At 41.8% G+C, this 24,727-nt stretch overlaps 1 protein-coding gene and 1 long non-coding RNA gene across 3 annotated transcripts in view; both read right to left on the bottom strand.

Moving 5' to 3' along the window:
• The window catches only part of MRPL27 (mitochondrial ribosomal protein L27), a 477,291-nt gene that overhangs the window by 68,038 nt on the left and 384,526 nt on the right, over nt 1-24,727 (bottom strand). The window lies entirely within an intron of this gene.
• LOC138145899 (uncharacterized) lies at nt 20,223-24,727 on the bottom strand. The gene is made up of 3 exons (XR_011164337.1): nt 24,109-24,727; nt 21,631-21,746; nt 20,223-20,932 (listed from the first exon to the last, which is right to left on the bottom strand). It is a non-coding gene; the product is annotated as an uncharacterized lncRNA (long non-coding RNA).

The raw sequence follows: 24,727 nt of genomic DNA, 5'->3' as shown, positions 1-24,727 counted from the left end.
GTAGATATCACAAAAACATTTTGGTATTGTTCCATCCAGCCATCCAGTGAAGGTATAGATATCTTTCCCTTAAGGGGTGGGGTTTTTTTTAGTCATTTCAGTCATGTCTGACTCTCTGTAACCCCATTTGGCATTCTCTTAGCAAAGATACTGGAGTGATTTGCCATTTCCTTCTCCAGCTCATTTGGTAGATGAAGAAACTGAGGAAAACAGGATGAAGTGACTTGCCCAGGGTCACACAGCAAGTAAGAGTCCAAGGTGGTATTTGAACTCAGGTCTTCCTGATTCCAGGCTCAGACCTCTATCTACTGTACCACCTACCTGCCCAAGACCCCTTAAGGGGACCATGGTCCAAATGAGGATTGAGGCAAGGTCAATCTTGTCTAACAGTGTATCTAAGAGAGCAGGAAGGAAAGAAGCATTTATTAAGCTGTACAGAGACGTAAGTATACATATGTCTCTATACATTGATATAAAAGTATATGTAGATACTTACATGTATAGACATATAGAATAGATACATATATGTAATATGTGTGCAACGTACACATATAAAACATGTGCTGGGTATATTACTACATTGTATATAATATATATTATTACATATAAAGAATTTCTTAAATACCTACTATGCGCCAGGCCTTGTGCTAAGCATTTTACGAATGTTTTCTCATTTAATCCTCACACAACCTAGAGAAGTAGGTGCTATTACTATTTATATTTTATAGTTGAGGAAACTGAGGTAGACAGTGAATAGGTATCTAAGGGTATCTGAGATTTCAAACTCAGGTCTCCTTGACTCCAGGCCCAGTGCTCTATTCACAGTGCCACCTAGCTACCTCTAAGGCTAAGGTTTAGTGTTGGCTATTCTGAATAGGTGAGAATAATTTTTTTAAAAAAGAACTCATGATTCCCAGAGACAATATGAAGAATCAGAAGAATTTTAAAAGTGACTGAATTCAAGGGAGAGGAAACAAAGAAGTCTAACATACTGTAGCATACTAGAATCACTAAGGAAGACAGAATATTCTAACTTAGTTATGCTTTGTAATAAATATGTGTTATGCTTGAATGCTGTGGGAATCTTCAGTTTGTTTTCAGGGGGCTTACCATACTTCCCTTTAGGGAAGACCTAAAAACAAACCAGATTCTTGCTTTCCAAGAGAGATTCTGGTTCAGGGAATGAGTCAAAGAGAGTATTCTATATGTGAAAGTTCCCAAGCTATGAACTTGGATTCACTGAGGTCTTATTCTATTAGTTAATCAATTGATTGATCAACAAGCATTTACCAAGTGCCTGTTATGGTCTAGGAACTGTGATAGATGGTGAGAATACAATTGCAGAAGTGAGACAATTCTCTTGCATAGCTCCCTTAGGGAGCTTATTTTTCTCCCCTAAATTTGTAATTTCAAATACATCCTTCTACCTAGCAAGACCGCCCTTGAAACAAAGAATAAAAAGAGAGAAAAAGTAGCTCAGCAAAAACTGACCAACATAGGGTTGTGAACTGATCCAACCATTCTGGAGAGCAATTTGGAATTATGCCCAAAGGGCTATAAAAATATGCATACCCTTTGACCCAGCAATACTCCTTCTGGGGCTATATCCCAAAGACATCATAAAAATGGGAAAAGGACCCACATGTACAAAAATATTTATAGCAGCTCTTTTTGTGGTGGCCAAGAACTGGAAATAGAGGGGATCAGTTGGGGAATGACTGAATGGGCCGTGGTATATGAATGTAATGGAATACTATTGTACTATAAAAAATGATGAACAGGTGGACTTCAGAGAAACCTAGAACGACTTATATGAATTGACGCTGAGTGAAGTGAGCAGAACCAGGAGAACATTATACACAGTAATAGCCACAGTATAAGATTTTGATAGATTTAGCCCTTCTCATCAATGCAAGGACTTGAAACAATTCCAAAGGACACCTGACGGAAAATGCTATCCATATCCAAACAAAGAACTATGGAGTCAGAATGTAGAATGAAGCAGACTATTTTCTTTTGTTTTTTTTCTTTCTCATATTTTTCTCAATTCATTATAGTTCTTCTATGCAACACAACTAATGTGAAAATATGTTTAATAGGAATGTATATGTAGAGCCCATATCAGATTGCAAGCCATCTTGGGGAGAGCAGGGAGAAAATTTAGAACTTATGGAAGTGAACATTGAAAACTAAAAATAAACAATTTAATTTAAAAAAAAACTAACCAACACCCTTTGACCCAGCAATATCACTTCTAGGGTTGCATCCCAAAGAGATCATAGAAGTGGAAGGAAGATCCATATGTACAAAAATATTTATAGCAGCTTTTTTTGTGGTGGCAAAGAATTGGAAATTAAGGGGATGCTTATCAATTGGGGAATGGCTAAACAAGTTGTGGTATATGAATGTAATGGAATACTATTGTGCTATAAGAAATGAGGAGCAGATGGACTTCATATTTACCTGGAGAGGCTTATATGAACTGATGCTGAGTGAGAAGGGCAGAAACAGGAGAAATCTGTGCACAATTACAGACACAACGTATGTGTGATGACCAATTTTGATAGAATGGACTCTTCTCAGCAATGCAGGGTTATAAGACAACCCCAAAAGATTCATGATGGAGAGAGATGTCTACATTCAGAGAAAGAACTAGAAAGAACAGAGTTTGAATGGAGATTGAAGCAAATTACCTGCTCTCTTTCTCGTTTGGTTTTGTTTCCTCTTTCCCATTGTTCATTCCATTCATTACAATCCTTCTTTATAACCTGACTAATGTCTAATGTGAAAGTATTTGCAGATCCTATACTTGACTGCATTCCATTATTGGGGGGGGGGGGGAGAGTGGCAGAAAATTTGAAATTCAAGGGATTGTGGAACTGAATCTTGTAAACCAAAAGTAAACAAACAAATTAATAAAGACAAAAAATTTTTTTAAATGAAAGATAAATAACAATAATCAGGGCATCTAGACACTGCCATCCACCCTTTAGTTCTTCATCCTTTTGTCATTCTGTCATTCACATACCTTGCCAGTTCTTATCTCTGGGTCATCCCCACTGTGCTTATTTTCTGTTCCTATACCTGTGTTATTGAATGAAAGGAAATCATACAACCAGAATAAAAGGGAAGGGATTCTCATCCTCATATCAGTTCATATAGTCACAGAAGACTCAGAATATAATCATGAAGTATTAATGAGGTATTAAATTCATTATAGAGATAATTCTATACCTCGATCCCTCTATCAGGAGCTAATACCTTTTTGCTTGAGTAGAAAAGGGAATGGCCAGTTTGCTAAGAAAACAAATTAGCTATGCCTCTGGGGCTTTAAATAGCTAAGCCCTGAAGAACTCAAGGTAGTTAAGTCTTGGAGCAGTTAGGGAGCTTGTTTTTAAGTTAAATTTTATGTTTACTTTTAGTTTACATCATTCATTTCCACAAGAATTTGAGTTACAAATTTTCTCCCCATTTTCCCCTACCCACCACCCCAAAACAGAGATTCCACTGAATACCCCCTCCCCCAATCTGCTCTCTCCTATATCCTCCCCTATTCTCCCTCTGACTTACCAGTAGGTCATGGTGGATCTCTATGCCCCAGGGCCTGAATATCTTATTTCCCAGTTGCATGTAAAATAATAATAATAATAATTATATATATATATATATATATATATATATTTTAAACATTTGATTTTAAAACTTTGAATTCCAGATTCTTTCCCTTCCTCTGTTGTCACCCACCCTTACTGGGAAGATAAGCAATTCAATATAGGTTGTACATGTGTAGCTATGCAAAACATTTCCATAGTGGATATATTTTTGAAAGGCTGACTATATTTCCCTCCATCTGATCCCACCCCCACTTTTTCTATTCTTTACTTTGATCCTGTCCCTTTTCAAAAGTGGGTGCTTCCAACTTCCCTCCCCCCAACCTGCCCTCCCTTCCATCATCCCCCCTTTCATGCTCTTCCATCCTACTATCCTGTAGAGTGAGATATCGTATTTAGTGTGTATGTCATTCCCTCCCTAAGCCAAATTCAATGAGAGTAAAGTTGACCCATTCCCTTTTGCCTTCCTGTTCTTCCCCTCCATTGTAACAGTTTTCCCTTGCCTCTTCTATATGAGATAATTCTCTCCCCATCTCCTCTCATTATATTCCTCTCTCACCTCTCAATTTCACCTTTTAAGTATCATCCCCTCCTACTAAATTGGTCCTGTTCCCTCTGTCTATGTATGCCTGTACACATATATATGCACACTCACATATGTATTCATATGCCCATATACCCTCCTACATAGACATATATATGTATGTGTGTGTATATATATATATATATATATATATATACACACACACACATTTCTATTCCCTTCAACTATTCTCATACTGAGAAAAGTTTCATAAATTAAAATTATCATTTTTCCATGTAGGAATGTAAATAGTTCAACTTTGATAAGTTCCTTATGATTTCTTTTCCCTGTTTACCTTCTCTTGCTTCTCATATCTGAATGTCAAATTTTCTATTCAACTCCCATTTTTTCATCATGAATGCTTGAAATGCCTCTATTTCATTGAATGACCATATTTTCCCCTCAAACATGATACTCAGTTTTGCTGGGTAGGTGATTCTTGGTTTTGATCCCAGCTCCTTTGACCTCCAGAATATCATATTCCAAGCCCTTCAATCCCTCAGTGTAGAAGCTGCCAGATCCTGTGTTATCCTGATTGTGTTTCCATAATATTCAAATTGTTTCTTCTTGACTGCTTGTAATATTTTCTCTTTGATCTGGGAACTCCAGAACCTGGCTGTAATATTCCTAGGAGTTTTCTTTTGGGGATCTTTTTTGAGAGATGAAGGGTGGATTCTTTCAACCTCTATTTTGCCCTCTGGTTCTAAAACATCAGGGCAATTTTCCTTGATAATTTCTTGAAGGATGATTTCTAGGTTCTTTTTTTGATCATGGCTTTCAGGTAGTCCAATAATTTTAAAATGATCTCTCCTGGATCTATTTTCCAGGTCAGTGGTTTTCCAATGAGACATTTCACATTGCCTTCTATTTTTTCATTTGTTTGGATCTGTTTAATAGTGTCTTGATTTCTCATAAAGTCACTAGCTTCCATTTGTTCCAATCTAATTCTGAAGTAATGATTCTCTTCAGTGAGCTTTTGAGATTCTTTTTCCATATGGCAAATTCAACTTTTTAAGGCATTCTTCTCCTCATTGGCTTTTTGAGCCTCTTTTGCCATTTGAGTTAATCTATTTTTAAGGAGTTATTTTCTTCAGTCATGTTGTTGACTCTCATTTCATAATTTTCTTGCATCATTCTCATTTATCTTCCCAATTTTTTCTCTGCTTCTTTTATTTGGTTTTCAAAATCCTTCTTAAGCTCCTCTATGGCCTATAACCAGCTCATATTTTTCTTGGAAGCTTTTGGTGCAGAAGTTCTGACTTCACTGTCTTCCTCCTGTTCCATGCTTTGATCCTTTTTGTCCCCAAAATAGGAGTGTAAAGTCAGATTGCTGAGCTTGCTTTGCTTCCTTTGCTTGCTCATGTTGCCACTCAATTACTTGACTTTTGAGCTTTTTGACACAATAGAACTCTGCTACCAGAAAGGGGAGTTTTGTCCCAAATTTCTAGGGTTTTCTCAGCTGCCATAGCTATTGGTTGTCTGCCCTCTCTGAAGCCTCCACAAGCTCTGGCAAGCTGGTCATGAACCCCAGGACCTCCACCCTAAACAGTGATCCAGATCCAAGCAAGTTAAATCAAGAGCAATTACCCCTCAGACTGGTTGCTTGGTCCCCCTACAATCTGCAGGCCAGGAGCTCTGAAGCAGCCATGTGGTGTTGCAGGGGTGGAGCCTTGTGATAGTAATGGCAATTAAAGATTCCCCTGTATTGGCTTGGTTTTCAAATTGATTGTGTTAAAACCCAGAGTTTGTTAATCCCACCTGTGGGATGGGCTTGTTGATGTGAAAAGAAAGTCCTGAATTGGGAGGAGCTGGTGATGTAGATTTGGAGAGACACTAGAGAGAGGCGGAAGATTTTTTTTTTGGAAGCAGCACCTCGTGGAGAGAGAGAGACTAAGAGAATTGCTGGTGGCCGCTTTGAATTGCCCTGGACTTTTGAGACCTGCCCCCTGAGCTGCCAAGGACTGAGGAGACATGGCTGTTTTGCTGGTACTTTGTCTGTCTGTTTTGATGTTGTTTTGCCAGATTTGTCCACTGGTGAAAGACAGTCCTTTTGTTGAAGAAGTCCTGGAACCTGGCATTTGGTTAAGAAGCCCTGAGACTGTCCTGCAGACAGAGAGTGAATACTGTCCACTGGTGAGGGACAGTACTGTTGTTGCAGGGGTCTGGAGACTGTCCGGCAGACAGAGTGAATACTGTCCACTGGTGAAGGACAGTGCTGTTGTTGCAGGGGTCTGGGAACCTTTCTGTTGGTTCAGAAGCCCTGAAGAAGGATTTTCTTGTTGTATGTTTACAGAAATCCTGGGAGAGGGCTTTGCTAATGTGTTCAGGGGTTCTAGGACTGTTCTACAGACAGAGGACAAATTCATGAAGGGACTGGCAATGTATCTTATGGCCTTGCTAAGCCTTGTCTCCCCAGGAACTAAGATTGCTGAGAACTTGCCTCGTGTCAAGATGAAGAAAAGACCTCCATTTGGGTATTAAGTGCTGTGTTTAAACTTGATGTAACTCTGGGGTAGATTCAATTGTGATCCAGGGGTGGGGAACTTTTGACCTTATTGTGCTCTGTGATTGACAAATGAAGGTACTTTACCTATGTTTGGAAACTAATCTCCATTTGAGAAGAGGGGTTTTGTGGTGGACTTAATTAAGGTATAGCCTAGGGATGGAGTAGTATTTAGAACAGGGACTTTGTAATTGATTGAATGATTGGAAGATCCTGGGGTGGGGTAGTACTTGGAGATTATTTAATCACACTTAGTAAATGCTGTATTTGGAATGATGTCATGTTTTGATCTTCTCTGTTCTTGGTTTGTCACTAAATAAAATAGAGAGCACCTATGCTGGTATTTTGAACCTGGGAAGTTGCCTTTCCTTGGCATTACATTACAAGCCTCAGCCAGTTCTTGCCCTGGGGGCAAAGGCTGGACCACACTTGGAACTCCCTGTTCCCTCAAAGTCTACACTGATCTCTCACTTTGTCTTTGGCATCTATGGGTTGATAATTCTGGAAACCACCACAGCTGTTGGTGATCTGAAGTCCCTCAAGCCAGAAGCTGGTTGTGACCGCCCTGTAGCTCATGCTTGGCTGGGCTCGGCTCCCAGAGCACTGTGCTGGCTCCTTCCTGCCAGCCTGCCAGGCTGTCTTCAGTGGGAGGTTAGCTTCTCTCTGTCATTTTGTGGGTTCTGTAGCTCCAAAATTCGTTGAGAGTCATTTTCTACATGAATTGGAGGAGGTAGAAGCAGGAGCCCCTCAAAAGTCCTGTTTCTACTCCGCCATCTTGGCTCTGCCCTGCAGTTAGGGAGTTTTAACCCTGGACTGGACAGAGGAGGTTTTTTCCTCCTTGCCCTCCCCTTCCCCATCAGCCTTATAACCTTAAGATGGAGCTACTGGGACAGTGGGTGACATTGCATTCACCAGGTAGCTGAAACACCCACTCTAGACAGATGTAGATACAGAGAGATAGTCAAAGGAGGAAGTGGCTACAAGCAGCACCACACCTATTAAGTGAGGTGCAGACCCTGAGAACCCAGGGTGAGGATTTTATGAAGAGAAAAGTGACTTCCAGACTCCATAATACTAGGAGCTTTGAGTTGTCTCTACCATGCAGAGCCCCTTCTACAGGTATGCTTCACTGCCATTGTACTTTGAGTTTCAGCCCACTCTTCCAGTGGATTTTGCATTTTGTATTTGCATTTGTGGGAGTGAAAACTCCTGGTTCACAAGGGGATGGTTTGTAACTACTATTCTTGCTGTGACACTGAAGTAAATAAATGCCTTTGCTAAAAGTTAAAAAAGAAAACTGACCAACACATCAACTGTCTAACAGTATATACAATGTTTCACACCCATAGTCCTCCTAACTCTACAAGTAATAATTCCCATAGAAGCTTACATTTTAATAGGGGGACATAAGAGATGTGAAAGTAATGAATAAGAAGCAGTGTGACCTAGTGAATAGGTTGAATGGATCTGAGATCTGGGTCCCAGCCCTGTCTCTGAGACTTATTAGCTATGTGATCCTGGGCAAGTGTTTTGAGATTTTATTAATGGGGTTCGGATTCGCACCTACAAATGACACAGTCCCAAATCATTAAAAGTAAAAGTAATTTGTTTAGGGGCAAAAGCAGGGGATGTTGCAGCGGTAGCAGAAATACCAAGCAATTATACAAAATAACATACACACGGAAATATTATCCCTAATAAAGAAAAGCCAAAAGAAAGAAAGCATCACTGATCCAGGGGAGCACCAACACTTCCAACAGTGGCTGGGGGATCCCGGAGCTTGCAGCCTCATGATCCAGATCAGGAGAGTCCCAGGCAGAGTGTCCTCTCCATGGGTGAGATCCCAAAGAGGCAGTTGGAAGTAAGGATTTTTATGGGGTGAGAACAAAGAAGGCAAGCAGCCAGCACAGAAGGCAGGCTAAAACTTTCTGTGCCAAACTTTATTGACACGATTTCCAATCTAGTTGTGTCTTAACTTCCTTGTGTAGACTCCACATGGACCGCAGAGTTGTTGTTAATTGAGTTTCAAGGCTGAGAGAATAGCCAGTTCTCATCACAGCCTTCTTTATGTCCCAGGAATGGCTAGTTCCAGGAACTAAAATACAGCCAAAACACATGCAGGTTCGCAAGCAAGCAAGTTTGAGGGAATAAACATACTTTCAATATATGTTGGGGTTCATGGGGAGTTCAGACAACTTAGGGACTGAGTGAACTCACTATTACTTAGAAATATTATTTCTAATTCAGCAAGTTTTCTCATCTGCAAGATATCTGTAAGACCTCTAAAATTCCTTCCAACTTTACCTATGGTCTTGTAACATAGGGGAATGGTGGTCAGGAAAAGGAGATGTGATATAGCTAGTCACAGGGATTGTGAATGAAGCTATAGGGAAGCAGGCTGTCAAACTCTTTCCATAGCATTGATGGTATTATGTTGAAAAAAATGTTCCCAAAGCAAGGGGTGGTAATTGAGGCATTGGAGTGGTAGTGGGGTTGGAGCTGGGATGAGGAGGTAGATTCAGGGTAGGCTCAGTGTCCTGGTGTATGGTTCAATAGGATGTGAAACATGGTCTGCCATCAACTAGATACAGTGTGGGTTTGGTAAGTTTTTCCACTCACCTACACCTCAGTCAAAACAAGATAGCCTTAGGACTGAAGTGCCCACCAGAAATTATACACTAGAGACTCCTTAAACGTGTTAGAGGGGACCCCTACTGGGTTCCTTGGAAACCACCTAATAGGCTCCAATAGTAAAGAAATGTTTCACCTGTGTTGCTATAAACATGCCACAGATTCCCACAGATTCAGGTCTGTTTCGCTTCAGTAGAAATAATACTAAGACTTTGTTTCAATAAGAATAATACTAGAATAATACTGAGAAAGTTCTGCTTCAATGGAAACAATGTTAACCCCTTAGAAACATATTCTGTTGCCATCAATCACATTGTCTATAAAATTATGTCTAACAGAAAGCTCAATACTGTCTTTCAGTCTGAGAGGCAGTCCCGGAGGGTTAATAAATACTCCTATCAAATTATAATTGGCTTAGCTGTCCCGTTATGTCTCCATGTTCATTACAGATGGAGGCCCCAGCGAGATAGCCTTTGGCTTTGTTTTGACAGCTGGACCAGGCTCCCTGGAGGGCCAGGAGAGCAGTCTGACCTAGGGGAGGCCACCGAGTGAAATTCCTCAGCCGGGCTTGCACTGCTTCCCTGAGCTGACCGGAACCTGAGTCCTATCCAAGTTCTTTCAATTCAATCCAAGAGTATTCTGTTCTGTTCGGTGAGTACTCAGTCTGTGAAAGTGCCTGGGGGGGGGGGGGCGGAGCCAAGATGGCGGAGTAGAAGCACGACCCTCCTGCGGCTCCGGCTTCCACCCTCCCCAATCCATGTAAAAAGGGGACTCTAAACAAACTTTGGAGCTGCAGAACCCACAAAATGACACATAGAAGCTAACCTCCTGCTGAGAACAGCCCGGCAGGCCGGCAGGAATCGGCCAGCGCAGAGCTCCTGGAGCTAAGCCCAGCACCACACCGCCTGCCAGAGGGACTCCAGATCAGCAGCAGCTGTGGCCGTTTCCAGATTTATCAACACATAGATGCGAAGGACAAGGTGAGAGGCCAGTGCAGTCTGGACTTTGGGACCAGTAAGTGGGAGTGCCTGGCTTTTACCCCCGGGGCGAGAAACCGCTGAGACGCCAGCACAGCCTGCCAGCACCACGTGGCGGCTTCAGCTCCTGGCCTGCAGAGTGTAGGGGGACCAAGCACCAGTCTGAGGGGTAATAGCTCTTGCTTTAACCTGCTTGGATCTGGATTGCAGTCTAGGGTGGAGGTCCTGGGGTGTGTGTCCAGCTTGCCAGAGAGTGTGGAGACCTCAGAGAGGGCACCCATCTAATACCTCTGGCAGCTGAGAAAACCCCAGCATTTGGGACGAAAACTCCCGTCTGGTGGCAGAGTCCTACTGTGGCAAAAAGCCCAAAAGTCAAATCATTGAGTGGCAAAATGAGCAGGCAAAGGAAACAAAGCAGACAGAAGATCCCAACATTACACTCCTATTTTGGGGATAAGAAGGAGAAAGGCATGGAACAGGAGGAAATCAGTGAAGTCAGAACTCCTGCACCAAAAGCTTCAAAGGAAAATATAAGGTGGTTACAGGCCATACAGGACCTTAAGAAGCAGATAAGAGAAGTGGAGGAAAAATTGGGAAGAGAAATGAGAACAGTGCAAGAAAATTATGAAATGAGAGTCAACAGCCTGACTGAAGAAAATAATACCTTAAAAAACAGACTGACTCAAATGGCAAAGGAGGCTCAAAAAGGCAATGAGGAGAAGAATGCCTTAAAAAGTCGAATTTGCCAGATGGAAAAAGAATCTCAAAAGCTCAATGAGGAGAATCATTGCTTCAGAATTAGATTGGAGCAAATGGAAGCTAATGACTTTATGAGAAATCAAGATGCTGTTAAACAGATCCAAACAAATGAAAGAATAGAAGGCAATGTGAAATATCTCATGGGAAAAACCACTGACCTGGAAAATACATCCAGGAGAGAGAATTTAAAAATTATTGGACTGCCTGAGAGCCATGACCAAAGTAAGAGCCTAGAAAGCATCCTCCAGGAAGTTCTCAAAGAAAACTGCCCTGATGTTTTAGAACCAGAGGGAAAAATAGAGGTTGAAAGAATCCACCGATCACCTCCTGAAAAAGATCCCAAAAAGAAAACTCCTAGGAATATTATATCCAGGTTCTGGAATTCCCAGATTAAGGAGAGAATATTACAAGCAGCCAGGAAGAAACAATTTGAATATTGTGGAAACACAATCAGGATAACCCAGGATCTGGCAGCTTCTACACTGAGGGATCGAAGGGCCTGGAATGTGATATTCTAGAGGTCAAGGGAGCTGGGATTAAAACCAAGAGTCACCTACCCAGCAAAACTGAGTATCATGTTTCAGGGGAAAATATGGTCATTCAGTGGAATACAGGACTTTCAAGCATTCTTGCTGAAAAAATCAGAGTTGAATAGAAAATTTGACATTCAGATACAAGAAGCAAGAGAAGCATGAGAAGGTAAACAGGGAAAAGAAATCATAAGGAACTTATCAAAGTTGAACTATTTTTTTTTTAAAGCAATCGGGGTTGAGTGGCTTGCTTGGGGTTGCACGGCCGGTTGTTGTTTCTGGGTGTGGTGCTGGGTGTCTGGGCCCGGATTTGATCTGGGTCGTCCCGGCACTGGGGCCGGTGCTATTGCTCGCTGGGCCACCTGGCCAAAGTTAAACTATTAACATTCCTACATGGAAAAACAATAATTGTAACTCATGAAACTTTTCTCAGTAGTTGAAGGGATTAGAAATATATATATATATATATATATATATATATATACACGTGTGTGTGTGTATGTGTGGGTGGGTGTATATATATATATATGTCTTTATATGAGGGTATGCGGGCATATGAATACATATGTGAATGTGTGTATATATGTTTACAGGTATACATAGATAGAGGGCACAGGCCCAATTTAACAGGAAGGGATGATACTTAAAAGGTGAAATTAAGAGGTGAGAGGAATATAATGAGAGGAGATGGGGAGAGACAGAGTGGGGCAAACTATCTCATACAGAAGAGGCAAGGGAAAATGGTTACAATGGAGGGGAAGAATAGGAAGGCAAAAGGGAGTGGGTCAACCTTTTTCCTATTGAATCTGGCTTGAGGAGGGAGTGAAATACACACTAAATAGGGGATCTCACCCTCCAGGAGAATAGGGGGGAAGGGGATGTGAGGGGGGATGATGGAAGGGAGGGCAAGCTGGGGGGGAGGGAAGTTGGAAGCACCCACTTGTGAAAAGGGACAGGATCAAAGTAGAGAATAGAACAAGTGGGAGGTGGGATAGGAGGGAGGGAAATATAGTCAGTCTTTTACAATACATCTACTATGTTATTGTTTTGCATTAGCCGCACATGTACAACCTATACTGAACTGCTTGTCTCCCTAGTGGGGGTGGGTGGCAGGGGGGGAAGGGAATGAATCTGGAATTGAAAGTTTTAAAATCAAATATTCAAAGATATATATATATATACATATATATATATGTGTGTGTGTGTGTGTAAAAAAAAATAAAATAAAATTGTATTCAAAAAGAAAAAAAAAAAGAAAATGCCTAGGGGGTGATCACCGAGAACTCTTTCACTCGGCCCCAGGCAAAGGTAGGAGCCTAGCTCAACATGGTGGTAAGGCCCCTACAATCCTCTGACAGAGTGCTCGGTTTCTGTTTTGTTTTTTTGTTTTCTTTCTTTTCCCTCTCTTCTGAATTTTGTGTTTGCTATTAAAGTGTTGCTGTATCTTAAACTATTTGTTTGTGGATTGTTGCTAGATGTCACTGTCTGTGTGTTGTGTTGTTTGGTGTAAATCCTGTCTCTGAGATACCGGCAGGTAGGAAAGAGATAATCTCCCTTTTGCCCTGCTGCAGGTTTTTTTTTTTTTTTGGTATATTCTGTCTGTCTGTGTAAAGAAATTTTTAAATCTGACACTCTGTAAGCCAAATGCACCCAAGCAGCCAAAAGAATGCTGTATCTGAGCTAAAAAGATTGATAATCTCTTAAAGAAAGGCTGCTGGCAGAAAACCACTTCTCCTTCTACTCCTTGAACTCCAGCCAAAGTTCTCGAAGTAGAAAGACAAATGGACAGAAAGAGAATGGGAAATTTCTCCCCAAAAATCTGTCTAAGGGAAAAGGGGTCACTTCAATGATCAAAGAGAAGTAGGTTTTCAAGCTGTACTTTGAAATAGAACTAACACTTAACCCTTTCCTGGGTCACAGAAAGAGAACTGTGCAACATCATTGGGAATATAGATCCAGGTAATTGAATTCATTCTGATTACTATTTGGCACCAAGAAAAAATTTAGTTCTGTGTAACTACAAAAACTGAAGTTTAAGGTCACCAGTTTGGTTATTCAAAATTGTTTTTATTTCAAAGTTCAAAATTAAGACCATGATTGTTACTGGTAAACAGTTGTATTATATATGTTGTATGAGAAAGTTTCTTTTAAAGTCTTGAAGTAGATCTGAAATTTTAAAGGAATGAACACCTAAGAAAAGTTTATTTGAGCAAAAGGTCAAAAAGAGAATTCCACTAAGATTCTCTTCCCTGTGGTCCCAGTTCTTCTTAGCTAGGGCTATGGAGCCCTCCCCTGTCATCCAGCTCTGATGGAGCTGAGGAGGCAGTAAGAGGTTTGAACCATTAAGATTTTTTTCTCCCTGTTGTCCTGGCTATAACTGAGCTAGGGCTGCAGTGAAGTTAATTTGAGTAAACTTCCTCCAAAAAGAAAAAGGGGGGAAGGTACAGTAGCTACATCAGAGCTACATGGGCTTGTCATCTGCCTACCTGAAAGGTTAAATCCCTGGAATAGAGTATTTTTTTCTTCCTCTGAATGACATGGGAACAGTTAGACAAGGGAAAAGAAGCTTGTAAAACAAAGGTACAAATACAAGTTAATCATTATCCCATATACTAAGCCTGGGATACATCTGAGCTACTAAAGTGTGTGTTACATCTGAGCTATTCAGCCTAAATAGTTTAGTAAAAGGGTACTTGATCTAGCTCCCATCAGCAAGTTTTAGATCCCCAGGTACCCTGAAGTCCACCTCTCTAAGTAAGCAGAGCCTGAAGTTTCTACTTCAAGTTTCCCAAACCCTCTCCTCAATGCTCCAGGCAAATCAACCACCCCATAACCAAGGTCTGCTACAGCTAAGCATTCATAGAGGTTTATTTGATAGAGTATAAGCTGATAATGTGCTTTGAGTGTGATGAGTTTGGAAAATGGAGGGTTTCCCCCTGAAATATAGAGTTCACTCTGTACCATGAAGCCCCAACTTCAGTACTATCTAAGAGATCTCTCCCTTGCTGCAAATAATCACTTTGCTTGTTCCAGTGCCAAGGAATTAAAGAAGGTTGCTAAGGACCTAGATTATACGGACCAGAAACCCTATCCGATCCAAAGATCCAAGGACTTTACTGACAATTATACATCTCAAGTAACTGAGGGAATTGAGAGGATTAGATTAGTTTGTTCTTAACTGGCCCTTTACTGATTAATCAGTTACTGTTTCCATGTTTCTTTGATTGAATACAGACACTTGAAGGGAACGGAACACCAAATTTTCTGATTTCAGGCTATTGCATTTGTTCACTTTCCCTTTCCTAACTTGGAAAGCTCCAAATCTTTCCTCCAATTAGAAATCATATTGCCTAATTTTGTAGCCTGGTTAAATTATTTGTTGTTGTTGTTGTTTTGGAGAGGCAACTGGGGTTGAGTGACTTGCCCAAGGTCACATGGCCAGTTTTTGTGTTAAGTGTCTGATGCCGGATTTGAATTCAGGTCGTCCTGACTCCAGGCAGGGCTCCTGCTCTATTCACTGTGCCACCTAGCCGCCCCAGCCTGGTTAATTTTTTCTTTTAATTAATTGGTCTTATTTGATGGTTCTTCATGCATCAAAGTGTGTCTCCCCCTGTATCTGGGGAGCAAAATTGCGGAAGGCCTGGAAAAGATTTGTTATGTAATTGGTGTGCATTGCTTAATAAAGCAATATGCTTGGAAGCTTAAAAAAAAAAACTTGTCAGTGAGAAAGTGTGTTCTGAACCTTGCACTGACTGGTTGTGTGACCTAGAATAAATCATTTAACCCTGAGTCTCAATTCATCTATAAAGTGGGGAGATGAGAAAAAGAGAGGAGAAAATAAGGTCAGAAGTCAACTAGCCTCTCCACTTGGTAAGATCAATCATTCTTACATGTAATTTGAAAAGGCAATTAATGTAATGTCATCTTGCAGTTTATATTATTGTTGTATTTCTACACCATATATTGTAAAACCTGAGTGAGGACAAAGTTGTGTAAGACCAGTAGTGTTACTTTAAATATGTATATTTGCTATTCAGAAAAACTTGTAAAACTGTTAACTAAGCTATTTTGGGCTAATGTTTAATGTTAAAGCCTAAAATTGTTTATTGATTATCGTATGAAAGTTTGTTTGACTAGTTTTGCCCATTCAGAGCAGTCTCTCCTGCTTACAATTCATATAAATTTTCCTTATGTTGTAAAACTGTTAAATTCTCTAGAAATTATTTCCAGGCAAGGTCATTCAGCCTGAGAAAGGAAAATCAAATATTTTTTTTTCATCTACAATTACTCATGAAGTTTTAAATGACCTCAAAGTAAGCTTGTTAATCAAAAAAAAAAAATACATATGTGTAAAATTCACTTCTCTTTTTGAAATTCTGTTCAGCACCCCACCTCCTACTGTGTTTTGGGTGTTGAATGCTATTATGTATGATTGTTAATTATTTACTTCTCAAGTCCCTCCAGGCTCCTTGAGGCGTCCAGGTTCGGGCAGTGTACCAGGCCACTCCTCATTCACCACCCCAAGATCCTGCACACTCAGTGAATATTGGAGATTGAGTGCCCACCCGCAAACTACCCCGAGACTCCTCACTTGAGGCCCGTTGGACTGGCCCATACCAGGTTATACTGACTACCCGATCTGCTGTTAAAGTGACCGGAAGGAAAACCTGGATTCACCACATCAAAGTGACGACTTCTCCCAGCTCTCCAGACCTGTGAGTGGCAGAACCCACCAGTGACTTACAACTGAAAATCAAGAGACTGTTGTGATGTTCCTGCTTCTATCGCTCTTGCCGTTAGTTGGTCCTAACCCCTACACGCCCACTTTGTATTCTTGGACTCTTACTAGGACAATTGTTGGGACTCTAATTTCAAAAATGTGGCCAGCCCACCCTTTTCTTTGATCTCTGTACCCTGCTTAGCCCCAGATTTATGTTGTTTCCCTACACAGGCATGTATTTTGCGGGGACCGAAGGTGCTGCTTGTGGAGCAGAAAAGCAGCCTTTGGTCAACCCAGTCATATGTCTGCCCTGAGGATGGGTCTCCCGATTGTGGGGGGACCGGGAAATATCACTCTGTCAATTGGGATTGTGTCACCATTGCTGAGTGGGTCTCCGGTGGCAACCATGACCACCACATTTCATTTCATTGTAATACCCTTAAGTCATGTAACCCAGTTGTCATCAGGATTTTAAATTGGACTAAACAAATTTGGAAAAGGGGGAGGACCTGGGGAATTAGATTTTATGTTGTAGGAAGGGACCCTGGAGCCTTGTTCACTATTCAGTGCACTCCGGTGCCAAGGGATCTTACTCCCACCAGTCCCAACCCAGTCCTCAACCCACCTCCAGACGCTGATCAAACTCCACATGGGCCCCTTAACCCACACTCTACCATAACCCCTGCAGGTTCAGGAATTACTTTGGCAAACCCCAGGCTACATGCCCACTCTTATACTTTTCATGTTCTTGATACTGTTTCCTCTTTCCTAAATTCCTCGGACCCCAGCCTAACTTCTGACTTCTGGTTTTGCTTGAACCCTGCCCCCCCTTATTTTGCTGGGCTATGTTTAAGTTCGTCAAATGGTTTGACTGATCATGAAATTCAGTATTGGAAGCCTACATCACTGGCACCGATCTCCCTGCCTGCTGTAACCTTAGCTTCCCCAAGCTTACATTAGGGGATGTACAGGGACAAGCCTGATATATTAAATCTGGGGGCTACGCCCTCCAGCAGTCACCTTATAAAAACCTTTGTGCTTCGGTGGTTGAGGTTTTTCCCAAACAGGAATTTTCACCAAATGTTTTCTTAGCCCCTAAAATTGCTTAGTTTGCCTGTACCTTAAGTTTAACTGCTTGTGTACAAGAATGCCTCCTTGCTGGTAACTCCCCCAAATTCTGCATCTCAGTTCATGTCCTTCCACAGATATACATTTATTCAGGAGAAGGGGCTCGTGAACATTTTGGGCTACAAGCCTGCTATAAAAGAACAGTCCCCATTTTAGTCCCTATCTTAGTTGATCTAGGCATAGCAGGTTCAGCAGCAGTGGGAACCACGGCCCTAGTACAAGAAAATAGTCATTTTGAAGCCCTCACCTCCCAAGTCTACACAGATATAGGAGACTTGGAGAGCCAAATCTCCTACTTGGAGACCACCCTAGATTCCCTGGCTGAAGTGATTCTCCAAAACTGCTGAGGTTCAGACCTCCTGTTTCTCAAGCAAGGTGGCCTTTGTATGGCCCTTGGAGAAACCTGCTATTTTTATGTCAACCACTCTAGGGTGCTTCGGGAATCTCTGGCTACTGTATGTCAATGTTTGGCTGACAGAGAGGCTCATCGTCAACAATCTATGTCTTGGTACCAATCTTTTTTTAACTGGTCCCCCTGGCTCACATCACTTGTAACTTCCCTTATAGAACTATTACTGCCTAACTACCTATGTTAGACAAAGGATTCAAGCTGTTAAGCTGTTTGTCCTTCCCACTGCCTATGTCCCTATATAGGTTACCCTGGACTCAGATGAGTCAGAGATACAACTATGAACCAGTAAAAAGGGGGGAGTGAAGTGCCTACCAGAAATTATACACTAGAGCCCCCTTAAACCTGTTAGAGGGGACCCCTACTGGGTTCCTTGGAAACCACCTAATAGGCTCCAATAGTAAAAGAAATGTTTCACCTGTGTTGCTATAAACATGCCACAGATTCCCACAGATTCAGGTCTGTTTCGCTTCAGTAGAAATAATACTAAGGCTTTGTTTCAATAAGAATAATACTAGAATAATACTGAGAAAGCTCCACTTCAATGGAAACAATGCTAACCCCTTAGAAACATATTCTGTTGCCAGCAATCACATTGTCTATAAAATTATGTCTAACAGAAAGCTCGATACTGTCTTTCGGTCTGAAAGGCAGTCCCGGAGGGTTAATAAACACTCCTATCAAATTATAATTGGCTTAGCTGTCCCGTTATGTCTCCGTGTCCATTACAGGACAAAACCCCAAAGCTAAGTGAAATAACTCCTCTAAGGTGGGGGTAGGAGTGGGGAAAGGGGGTAATGAGAGTTGAGGAACACAGTCCCACTGCTTGGAAAAATAAGATGTAGCCCCTCTTCAGGAAAAAACAGCTTAGAGACTTCTAACCCAGAGGGAAGATAGGATGCTGATAGAGAAGACAATCAGCAGAGAAAACAGGAGGTCACAGAGCCTTGGGATGTGACAAAGGACAAAAAGAAAGGTTCTTTCTTTTATTTGTTTGTCTCTAACAGCATCTGCTTCTCCCCTCCTCTGGCCCTTGGACCTGAGAGTTCACCTAACTCTGGTGGTGAGCCCAGGAAAGCCTGTCCATTGCATAAACATCTACAGGTATTTCTTTCTTCCCTTCTGCTTTAGGATCTTGGTGAACCCTCTTCCAAAGGTCCAGCTGGTTTTTTCCAGCCATTTCCAAAGCCAGAAAGCAAAGCAGAAAAGGCCTGGATCTTGAACCTGAACTAAAACTGCAACTTTCTTCTCACTATTTTGCTACTCTCTGACCCTGGCCAGTGTTCTTAGAAAGGAACAAAAGGGAAGAGCCCACGTGGAATGGGCTTCTTTTGCAATGGCACAGTTCTTGACCTCTAAGGTCAGATTAGGGAAGGTCCTAGTAGATAGACTATTTCACCTGTCATCACTCTTTGAAGCTTCTTTTCATGTTGGTAGAAGAAGGTTCACTATAGAGGGCCAGGACTGAGGGCTAGAGATTCTGACACTTATATATACTTCCCTCTTTCTCTGGGACCAGATCAGGGACTCTTTCTTGCTATTCCAAGACCTAACTTCTGCCCTAACACCTCAGAGTTATTGGTTGGGGCACAAGAAAGGGCCTTTACTTCTCCAACCTGCCCACCTCACCTGAGACAGTGTGTTGTAGTATTAAGAATATTAGCTTTCGGGGCGGCCAGGTAGCACAGCGAGTAAGAGCACCGGCTCCAGTGTTGAGAACACCTGGAGATCGAATCCCGGGCTCAGACACTTAGCACCCACCCAGAAACACCTGGCCGTGTAACCTTGAGCAAGTTACTTAACCCCAATTGCTTAGGGGCGGCCAGGTGGCTCAGCGAGTAAGAGCACCGGCTCCAGTGTTGGGATGACCTGGATCAAATCCGGGCTCAGATACTCAGCACCACACCCAGAAATAATAACTGGCTGTGTAACCTTGAGCAAGTTACTTAACCCCAATTGCTTTATATAAAAAAAAAAGAATATTAGCTTTGCATACTATTTTTCCCTTCTTTCCTTCCTTCCCTCCCTCCTTCCTTCATTCCTTTCTTTTTTGTTCAAAATAACTAATATGGAAATATTTTACATGATTGCACGTGTATAACATATCAGATTGCTTACCATCTCAGGAAAGAGAGAGAGTGTGTCCCAAGGCCACTGTCTACTTTCTGATTAGTCAAATCCATCTGCTACTGCCAACATTACTTCATTTTTAGGATAATCTAGGAGTTCTTGGGAACTCAAACTTCTTCTCAAGGCTACTGTTTGATATTGTTTTATCAGTAGTCTTGTTTCAGCAATTCTTGCAGTTCTATAGAAACTTTGCTACATCTCAACTACCATTCCTTTCCCCAAAGTAAAAAAACACTTCTAATTTGGTCTCAATAGTTAATCCAATCAATTGTATTAATACTCAATAGCTCTTACATTATCTTGAAATACACAGTGACATATATATGGAAGCAATATTTAACTTAGTTACAACATATAAGGAAGTAATAAGAACATATATAGGATGTTAAGAATGAGGAAACTTCACTGCAAGTCATTCCTCACACATGTAATTGGGGGGAAATAGCATTAAAAATCAATCAAAAGAATTTTAACTTTAGTGTCAGAGGACCTGGGTTTAAGTCTGTGCACTGTAATTTAAGTACTAGATGGGGAAAGATTGAAAGACAGAATGTATCTGCTTCTCAGCTTTGTTGGGGCCAGCCCTGGTGTGGCAGTAACAACTCAGTCCAACAAACAGAAGCTAAACTTACAATTTTACCCACCTCCTGTTATGGACCAGGATACCATTGGAATTGGGGAGGGGTGAGTAAGGGTGAATTTTATTTCCAGACAGATTGACAGCTGTAGGCTTATCTCCCAAGAAGACTATGAAAAGCAGTTTTGCCAGCTAACTTTGCCAGCAAACTCATGAAACCTCAGGGAATCCCCTTGTTGATTGTTTAAAACTTCTTGATGGTAGATTTTTTCTTCTCAAAATACTTTTTGAACTGCTGTCTGAAAGCAGAAGTAATCTCACTTTAGCAAAAAGATTGCTTGTTTGAACCGTCAGGCTCTGAGTGATCCATTGCACTAGATAGGAAAGAACAGAAAAAGCTACCAGACTTTCTGCAAGTAGACAGAAAGAGAAAAGAAACAAGATGATAGAATTCTCCCTCTCTCCCCTAGACAGCAAAAAGGGAGACCAGGTCCTTGATGTGTTTAAATGAGGTACCTTAAGACCCATGCTGCCTACCAGGAAGCACCCTCATGTTGACCTTAAAGAGGGTGCTGAACTGGCATAAAGGGTGGATACAGAAAATAAGATCATAGTTCTAGAGCTTGAGTGAACTCAGAGGCCACCTAGTTACATTTTACAGAAGAAGAAAGTGAAGCCCAGAAGACAGTAAGGGCCAGAGACAGGCTTCAAACTCAGGTCCCCTGACCCCGGGATCAGTGCTTTTTCCACTATACCCTAAAGGCAAACATCAGTCATGTTGCCTAATGTTTATACCCCCCCCCTTTGTAATTTTGTTATTGCTCAGTCATAGGCAACTCTTTTTGACCTCATGTTGGGGTTTTCTTTAGTAGAGATACTGGAGTGGTTTGCCATTTCCTTCTCCAGCTCATTTTACAAATGAGGAAACTGAAGCAAACAAAATTCAGTGACTTGCCCAGGGTGACAAAGCTAGTAAGTGTCTGAGATCAGATTTGAACTTGGTTCTTTCTGATTCCAAGCCCAGTGTTCTATCCACTTTGCAATCTAGATGTCCTTTTGAATATGTACTTACAATTTAGCAACCGGTGAAGAAGAAATGCTTATAGACAAGGGATTCTTGACTTAGGGTACACACACCCTCTCCTCAAGGCATCCATGGATAGATTTAAGGGGGAGGGAGTCTGTGAACTTGGAAAGGAAAAAAATTACATCATTATAAATGTAGGCGACAAACTGTTGTTCTGAGAAAAGATCTATAGCACAAAAAAGGTTAAGAACCCCTGCTGCAGACACTACAGAATCCTAGAAGGGAACTTTGTTCATCAATATCTATGTATATTTGTGAATTGGCAGTATTAAACTCCTGTTTCTTTTTCTTTTCAGAAAACTGGATATTAATGTTATTTCCAGCTTATGGCAAAGTACCTCAGGAGGTACGGGAAGGCTTCTTCTTATTGAACCAAGTAGGGCTTGGCCTGGGACCTATTGTTGACCAATCCGAGAAAACCAGGGTGATTTGTGTTTAAGGCATGGTCCTTAAGGGGGAAAAAAAAAAAAAAAACCATGATCAAAACTTAGATTCCTTTGAGCAGAGCACCCGAAGGTAAGGGTCATTGTTTGGACCCTGATTGTTTCAAAGTGGATGTAATGGCCATAGTTTCTGTTTTGGCCAGAAACCCTGAGGGTCTTCCTCGCTTGGATTGATTTTTTTTTTTTTGACTAGGCAAAGAAGCCAGCCATTCTCTGCCTCATTTGTTACTTAGCCTTAATCATTGAATGGACTCTGCCTCAGTCAAACAGACCTAGGAAAGACCTTAGCATAAATGGACAAGTTTTCCTACTGCATTGAGGGCCATCTCCAGTTGTCCTGATCTATCTGTTTTGCCACTGGACCTAGATGGCTCTGGAGGAGAAAGTGAAGGTGGTAACTGCACAGACCTCCCTCACTTAAATCCAATTCACTTGTATGTCACAGCATCACCTCCCTGATGTCATAGTCCTTTTGAAAAATGAAGGACAAACAACAACTTACAGAATTCCTAGGGAAGAGTGACAGGATCTTTGCTCCTGGATACTAATACTTGTATTTACAATGCTGCATTCTTGAGCTGAGTTCCCTAGGCCTGTCCAGCATTGTTCTCAAGGTATCAAAGCATTTCTGCCACCAGAACTGAGGGTGTCTTGTATGGAAGGTGGCTTAGTGGATAGAGTGCTGGGCCTGAAATCAGGAAGACTCATCTTCCTGAGTTCAAATCTGACTTCAGACACTTACTAGCTGTGTGACCCTGGGAAAGTCACTTAACCCTGTTTGCCTTAGTTTCCTTATCTGTCAAATGAGCTGGAAAAGGATATGGCAAATCACTCCAGTATCTTTGCCAAGAAACCCCCAAATGGGGTCAAAAAGAGTTGGACACAACTGAACAACAAAGAATCCTGCCAGCTAATTTCTCCTGGTAGAAAAAAAAAATGGTTGGTCACATCTCTTCCTACTGGGGTGGTGTGTGGGGGGGGAGGGGTCAATATCTTTATTAGACTAGGCAGATCTTTGGAAAAAAAGGACAGAAGTATTTTGATTTTACTACCTGTGTGATTTTAGGCAAGTCACTTAACCTCTCTGGGGCTCAGTTTCCCCACCTGTAAAATGACAAGGAAGTTTCTTTCCAAGCTGAATCCAAGATCCCGTGATCCCTGGGAAAGATATGTTGACATCTTTCTTCCAGGTAGCTTCCACTTCACAGAAGTTGGGGACTAGAGACTATATTTTGTAGGGCAGATGTTTGATCATCTACCAATCTGTCAGTTAGTCAATGAGTATTTATTAAGTGCTTATTGCCACAGTTGTGTGCTAAGCTCCAAGAGCATACAGAAGAAGGAAAAAACAGTAGCTGGTGTCAAGAAGCTCACATTCCAATGGAACCAGTTAAACTAGACAGCCTCTGAAGTTCTTTTCAATTGTGAGATTCTACGATTCTATGCCCTTTCATAAGAGAGGTTTTAGGGTCTCGTTTTCTTCCCTTGTAAAATGAGAAGATAGGAGGAAAAAACCCCTAAATAAATCTGTCTCTGGTTCCAAGTTATTTAATCCTATGATCCTTCCACCCTGCACACACCCAGGAGATCTTTAAGATCTTACAAGTGTAAGAACAATTCCAGAATTTTATAATTAACTTGAGAATCCAGGTGGAGAGCTGTGGGTTAATGTGAAATGAAAATGGAGAATCACCTTGTGGCCCCCCCCCCCCCCCCCGTGGGGCTGTCCATAATTAGCCTAGTCGGATAAACTTAGAGCTTTTCTGGCTAAAGTTGAAAATGTTGACGAGTCCCTATTCTGGGAAGAGAGCTTTCTTTCCCAGTGTACTTCCTCAAGCGAAATCTCAGTAACTTTAAACGAATATTTTATTGATGTTCTTTATCCCATCGCCCCTTCATTGGCACTTCACAATTACTCCTCTTTCCCCCCACAGAACCCTTTATTGCCACAAATTAGTAAAGCCTAGCAAAACGGATTGTGACATTGGCCGTGTGGGAAAATGGATGCCCCATTTCTCACCTGTAGTCCACCACTACTTAGCTAAGTGACCAAAGGCACCATTCACGACAACAGCTCTCCAAAGTTATTCCCAAGGCTTTATTCTTAGTTTAGGGCTGAAAGGGAAAGACTGCAAGAAACTCCGGGTGGGCGGAGGCAGGAAACGTTCAGAAGCAAAACCTTGAGCCTATAGGAGCCTATAGGAGCGGGTAGACTTCTCACCAACCATTTCTCTTCCCTTCCACGCGTGTTTTTTTCTTTTCTTTGTATCCCCAGAGCTTGGCTCAGCGCTTGGCATATAGTAAGCATTTAATAAATGCTCGCTGAGTGACAGCAACTAGCAGGTGAAAAGAGTCCCCTTCTCCTTCTCCAACTCCGGATTAAGACCGGAGCAAAAGGACAGGTCCCGTCCCGGTCACCTATAAAACCGACGTGGACCTCACCAATCCCCGAAGGGATCCCCAAGACAGAACATCAGCCCTCTCCCGCCAAGCTGCATTGTAGTCAGTAGCATAGAAGAAAGATGATTAGTTTCCGGGATCTCAGTCTTGGGGACCGAGCAGGGAGGCGAGGTAGCTGGGAGACACTCCCTCTCTCCACCCCCGTTCCAGTCCTTGGGTGCAGCCATTGGCTAGGAGCC

The sequence above is a fragment of the Petaurus breviceps genome, unplaced genomic scaffold, assembly GCF_028583685.1.
Source record: "Petaurus breviceps papuanus isolate PSGF00001 unplaced genomic scaffold, PetGlider_PUasm1.0 90750, whole genome shotgun sequence".
In the NCBI taxonomy this organism is placed as follows: domain Eukaryota; kingdom Metazoa; phylum Chordata; class Mammalia; order Diprotodontia; family Petauridae; genus Petaurus; species Petaurus breviceps.
This window is presented reverse-complemented; position numbering and strand designations above follow the sequence as displayed.